This window comes from Sminthopsis crassicaudata, chromosome 3, assembly GCF_048593235.1.
Source record: "Sminthopsis crassicaudata isolate SCR6 chromosome 3, ASM4859323v1, whole genome shotgun sequence".
In the NCBI taxonomy this organism is placed as follows: domain Eukaryota; kingdom Metazoa; phylum Chordata; class Mammalia; order Dasyuromorphia; family Dasyuridae; genus Sminthopsis; species Sminthopsis crassicaudata.
In genome coordinates, this window is record NC_133619.1 from 6,869,647 (window position 1) to 6,876,322 (window position 6,676).

Sequence of the window (6,676 nt, forward strand, 5' to 3'; positions counted from 1 at the left end):
TTCTCTGGACGAGAAGTGATTCTCTCACTGAGCCAATTGGCTGCCATGTGGAGAAAGAATTATTGATCAATGATCAATGGAAAGAAAATTGGCTTTCAATTCTGAGAACATGAGGTTGAATCTCTGTTCCCTCCCATACTCAGAATTTGAGCTGAGTTCAGTCACATAGTTTACCCCTAGATTCAAGTCTTCCTTTGTAAAAAAGGGGGTTGAACTAGAAAACTTGTGAAGTTTTTTTCTAGATCTGATTCTCTGATCCCATGATTCTTTTCTGTGGTAGAAAACTCGATGCTTTTCATCTCATCAAAAATGTAGTAGTTCCTGAAAGTGAACAACATAAGATGTCCTTGCAATAACAGTTCCATCTAAATCCAAGACATAAAATTGCATAGTTTGGGACTTCATGACAAGCAGAGTTAGGGCTCCATCATGCTTGGTACATGGGGAATAGAAATTCTGACTCAAACAGCCATGCTTCATTATACGATCATAGGATCTCAGACTTTTGGGGAAAAAAGACTTTGGACATAAATCTCTTTTACAGCATTTGTGACAATAGTCATCAGTCAGCGTCTGCTTGAATATTTCCAGTACAGGAACATTTTCTCCATGTCCTGTGCTCTTATGGAAATTTTCCTTTACTTGGCTCTTCTCAACAATGACTCAAGATAATTCTAAAAGACTTGTGATGGAAAGAACCATCTGCATCCAGAGAGAGAACCATGGAGATTGAATGTGGGTCAAAGCATAGTATTATCACCATTTTTGTTGTTTTTTTTTTTTTCTCTTTCTCCTGTTTTCTTTTTTTTTCTTTTCCTCTTTTGATCTGATTTTTCTTAGACAGCACGTTGAATATGGAAATATGTTAAAAATGTTTAACATGTTGGATTGGTTGATTTTGAAGGAAGGGAGGAGGGATAAGGGAGGAAGAAAAACTTTGGAACGCAAGGTTTTTCAAAGGTGAATGTTGAAAACTATCTTTGTTTCTTGTGGTATATGAGGTCAATAATTACATGAAAGAACTGAGAGTCACCCAAATATTTAAAGCAACACTTATTTATATTAGCAAAAACTGGGAGCTAAGTAGATGCTTATAAAGTGGGGAATGTATAAATATATTTTGATGTATGAATGTAATGGATCATTAGGGAGATGCAAAAAATAATGTATATGAAGAAATCAAAGAGATGTGGAAAGAGATATCAAATTATGCATAGTAAAGTTAAGTCTGAGATAAATAGATTGGTTGATAGATAGATATAGACATAGTGAAAACAATGTTAATGGTATATGCGGGAGCAATAGAAATGACTGAAACTGAATATTAATAAGTTATAATAACAAATTTGACCCCAAAGAAAAAACGAATGACTGGAAAAAATCAACGAGCATTTATTAGGTACTTACAAGTGCTATATGGCAAGTAGTACTACTAGTATATTGTAGTATGCCAGTAGTACTACTATATTATGAAATTATAATGACCAACTCTGACCCCAAAGAAAAATGAATGATTGGGAAAAAATGAATGAGCATTTATTAAATACTTACTACATGCTACATGGTAAATAATACTACATGGTATTAAGTCTGAGTAGCAAAAATAAAAGTAGTAAAAATAAAGGAGCATTCATTGGGCCAGAGGGAAGCAACACATATATAGAACAGTGATAGCCAGGAAAGAATACTTTCCATGGTGAGGGGCTTAAAGGGAGTAGATGACATAATATTTCTAGGAGCACAACACATTTGAAATAAATCTTTTCCAGAATTAGGGGGATGGGGAAGGAGTAGGTCAAGTGATCCAGTTACCAATCTGTAAAGCAGGGCTCCAAGGCGAAAGTCCCCAAGATGAAAGGGTTCAAATCCATAAGGCTAAGTCTCAAGTCTGAAAAGCAGGAAGAAGATTGAGACTAAGGTGTGAAGTAGTGTGAAAAAAGATCTGAGAAGTCATCTCCCTTGCTTCATTGCATGATGGAGGGGTGGGAGGTAGAGACTATGGCCGAGATCGAAGACTTGGATGACATTTTCCTTAGTTTTGTGGGTTCTGATTGTTTGTTCATGTCGATGTTCACTCTCTTCTATATTCTTTGTTATCAAAGAATGCTCGGTGGAAGGGTGGGGGACAAGATATAGAGGGGGAATGTAGGTGATGTAAAAACAAAAGATATCCATAATTTGTTTAAAGTAGAGACATATGTTGTATTGCAAAGGTGTTGTTTTTCTTTTTCTTTTCCCCCAATGGGGGGAGGTGAGAGAGAAAGAGAGAAAATAAATGAGTGTTAACTGAAAAATTAAAATTTCAATTAAAAATGTAGAGACATAAAGAGAAGTGGTGTAAATGGCACAGCTGCTCTGGGAAGCTATGCTTTGCTTCTTCCAAGGCCTGCTGGGCCTCTGCTCCTGCATTCAATTAGCATTCAGAGGCACAGAACTCCAAACCATTTCCTGGCTTCTTAAGGAAAGAGAGACCCCAGAGATACCTGCACTCCAGAAAAGTTCACCGGACTTGTTCCTTTAGACCTCAGCCTTTCAAATCCAAGATGCTTTTTCTGCTCCTCCCAAATGTGAATTATGTGAATTATGTACAATGTTTCTGGCTAAAGATAAAACCATTCCAGCGCTTCCCACCTTTTATGTAATGGTGACCCAAGAATGTTCTACATACAGATTAAAGGTTGATTTTCTAGTCAAAGATGATCCAGAGGAATGATGTGTGATCTACCCTCCTTCCAACAACCATAAGGTCATCCCAGAGTTCCCACTTGGCTTCGCGGGCAAGGTACTGGTCCCAAAATGAAGGATTTACTATTCTAAAAGAACTTAACAATCATCTCAGGTAACCCCTCATTTTTTAGAGGTTGGGAAAAACAACTGAAATCATTTGCCTCTAGTTGGTGGTCCGTTATTCATGACCCAAGTAGACTTTATCAATGAACTATTTTCTAGAATGAACAGTTGAAGAGAATGAATATTGAATCTTAGAAAAATGATTTCTGAAACAAAGGGGGCAGAGCAGCCACTGGACTCCTTGGAGTAACTTCAAGAATTCAGTGAGACTTGATTGATGGGAAAAGCTCTACAACCCAAGGAGAGCGTTTCTTGGCCCATGGACTATCTGGAATGATTAGGGTACCACTGAAAGTCATGTCATTTGGCCAAAATATCATGATTTCTTTTGCCTGTGACACTGATTGTAATCCCAATTAGAGTTTATCACATCTTATGATTCCCAGAGGAAAGTGAAGGCATGATGTCAGTTGAATTCAGAAATTATCTCTTGTTTTCAAGAAGTAACTGAAGCCCAAACTTCTAACCAGACATTGTTCATGTATATCATGTTCCAAAAAAGTAAAATTTTGAAACATTTATGTCCAAAAGAATACCAACTCTTCTAAACCTCAAAGTCCCAGATTCTGTTTCTCAAATGTTTTCTTGAGTTTGTGTTGTTAAATTATTTTAGTCATGTTCGACTCTTCATAATCTCATTGGACTTTTCTTGGCAGAGATATAGAATAATTTGCCAGTTACTTCTCTATTTGATTTTACCGATAAGAAAACCGAGGCAAATAGGATGAAGTGTCTTATAAAGGGTCCCACCATTAATAAGTGTCTGAGGATTGATTTCATCTCAAGTCTTCTTGACTTCAAGTCCAGCGCTCCATCCATTTTGCCACCCAACTCTCCCCCAACAGGGTCATAAATTAAAACATTCTATAAAAGAGAAAATCTAGTATCTCCTCAGAAATTTCTAGGAAATAAAGATTATTTAGTCTTTTTACTCCATAAATCATTACCTTTAACTTTCAAACCTCATAATGTAATAAATAGCCATTCATTCCCTCATTTTTTGTACAGATAGAGAAAAACTTGCATATTCATATTCTTATTAAAAGTGATTATTTACAAATTAAAATAACTCTATTCCTCTCCCTCCTTCTCCTCCTTCATTTTCTCCATTCTCTGGCACTATTACCACTGCCACCACCCTAAGTCACATCCTGCACAGCTCTGGGTGCTTGGTTCTTCTAGTAGACACAGCTCGCAAATATTTAGAGATCTTACAACATGGTGGACATTGTCAACAAAGAAAGTGAATCGGACCAACAAGATACTGAAGCTGATGAAAAAGTCAAAAAAAAGAAACTGATAAAACTGCAAATAGATCAAAGCTCATAAGTCAACTGTCCAGATGATGCAAAATTCTCAAGTTCTTGCAGCTCTTTAAGAAAGATTAAATGGTTAAGTCAGAAAATCAACTAGATAAACTGAAACTTTGCTAAAAGTAGTTAAGGGACTTGTGAATATTCTCAGTAATCTTCAGGTGAAATGGCCCAAATAAAAGCCAATTCAGTGAGGAAGTTTGTACTCTTGAAAGAAAGTATGTTGTTTTTTACCAGCTTCTTTTGATAATAGAAGTGAAATTATCAATGCAATTTATAAACCTTCAAACAAATAATGATGAAGAGATTTCAAAGAAAATGAAAAAGAAGGATAAGCTTGAAGATGAGAGAAAAAAAGATGAAGAAAAAGAAAGTCCTAAAAGAATTCCTGAATTTTGGCTGGCTTTTTCAAAGAGTGACTTGCTCGGTGACGTGGTTCAGGAACACGATAAACCTATTCTGAAGCACTTGAAAGTAATTAAAGTGAAATTCTCAGATGTTGGTCAAACTACAAGTTTTGCATTAGAATTCCACTATTAACCCAATAATAAATAAATTCACAGATAAAGAGTTGAGGAAGATATATTGTATGTGGTCAGAGCCAGATAATTCTTGTCCCTTCTCTTTTAATAAACCACAAGTTAGGAGTTGTCAGGTAGAAGGGGAAAAAGGGAAAATGTCATTTTGAAAACTATTAAGAAAAAACAGAAACACAAGGGATGTAGAACCATTTGAACTGTGATGAAAACAGTTTCTGATGATTCTTTCTTCAATTTCATTTCTGTTCCTAAAGTTACTGAGGTAGAGACCTGGATGATGATGAAGAACCTAGACTTGCAGCAGACTTTGAAAGGAGTTATTTTTGTGTCAGTTATATAGTATTGAGATTGGTATATATTTCACAGGATAAGCTTTGAAAGATGATGAGGAAGAAGAAGAAGAAGAAGAAGAAGAAGAAGAAGAAGAAGAAGAAGAAGAAGAAGAAGAAGAAGAAGAAGAAGAAGAAGAAGAAGAAGAAGAAGAAGAAGAAGAAGAAGAAGAAGAAGAAGAAGAAGAAGAAGAAGAAGAAGAAGAAGAAGAAGAAGAAGAAGAAGAAGAAGAAGAAGAAGAAGAAGAAGAAGAAGAAGAAGAAGAAGAAGAAGAAGAAGAAGAAGAAGAGAAAGAAGAAGAAGAACAAGAAGAACAAGAAGAAGAACAAGAACAAGAGGAAGAGGAAGAAGAACAAGAAGAAGAACAAGAAGAACAAGATGATGATGATGATGATGATGAAGAAGAAGAGGAGGAAGAGAAAGTGACTGATGATGAGGAAAGGGAAGAAAAAGCTGATCAAGAAAATAATCCAGAATATGATCTGAAGAAAGATCCAAAGCCAACCAAGTACAAGCATCAGTGAACAGTGTGTGCTGTGGCCTGGAGGATTATTACACTGCCCCCAGCCTAAAAACAACTAGTAGTTATTTACAACTTTGTGTTTTATATTTTCTTGGTAGAATCAAATAAACAGTTTTTATTAAAAAAGGAAAAAAAGGAAAAACAAAATTTAAAAACCAGTTCAAATTATAGGTTCATTCTACCCATATTTCTACATAATTTCTGCCAGATATGTAGAATGCAGTGGATTGCCTATCCAATGTCCATTGTTATTTAGTTTAGTTCTTGTGAAGTTTATTTTTTCATGCAGCTGAGAAAATTAGACCTTAAAAAACAGTCTTGCATCTATCAAAATGCAAGTGTGAACAAAGAATCATAGACAAATAGTAAGGCATTATTATTTTTGTTAAAGTTTAATTTATTATGGTATTAGGGTTGAAGCTCAGGATAAAGTTCCCTTACTTTATATGTAAGTATATTATTTACTCATACCTCTAATGTATTTAAATGGATATTATTGTTTATTTTTAACTTAAATCATATAAAAAATGTTCTTGATCATTAAAAAGTCTGAAATGTTAACATTAAAAATAAAACCCTGTGAAGTATTACCTCAAGTCTATCAGATACGCTAACATGGCAGAGAAGGAACATGACAAATGTTGGAACAAATGTAAGAAAAACGGAACATTAGTAGACTATTGGTAGATTGTGAATTGATCCAATCATTCGAAGAGCAACTTGGAACTAGGTCCAAAGGGCTATAAAATCGTGCAATGTCACTGCTAAGTCTATATCCAAAAGAGATTAAAAAAGAAAAAAATATATATTTTCGTAGTTCTTTTGTGAAGAATTGGAAATTGAAGAGCTATCCATCTACTGGAAAATGGCTGAACAGCTGTGGCTTATGATTGTGTTGGAATATTACTGTGCAACAAGAAAGGATGAGCAGGTAGATTTCAGAAAAACCTGGGAAGATTTATATGAATTCATACAAAATGAAATTAGCAGAACCCGGAGAAGACTGTACACAGTAATAGCAATATTGTCAAACAATCAACTATGAAAGACTTGGTTATTTTTAGCAATGCAATGATCTAAGACAATTCTGAAAAACTTGCAATGAAAGATATTATCCACAT

General features: G+C 35.0%; 1 pseudogene; it reads left to right on the plus strand.

The window, feature by feature from the left end:
* The first annotated feature begins 1,998 nt into the window (after positions 1–1,998).
* On the plus strand, positions 1,999–5,556 carry LOC141561838 (nucleosome assembly protein 1-like 1; annotated as a pseudogene).
* The last annotated feature ends 1,120 nt before the right edge of the window (positions 5,557–6,676 follow it).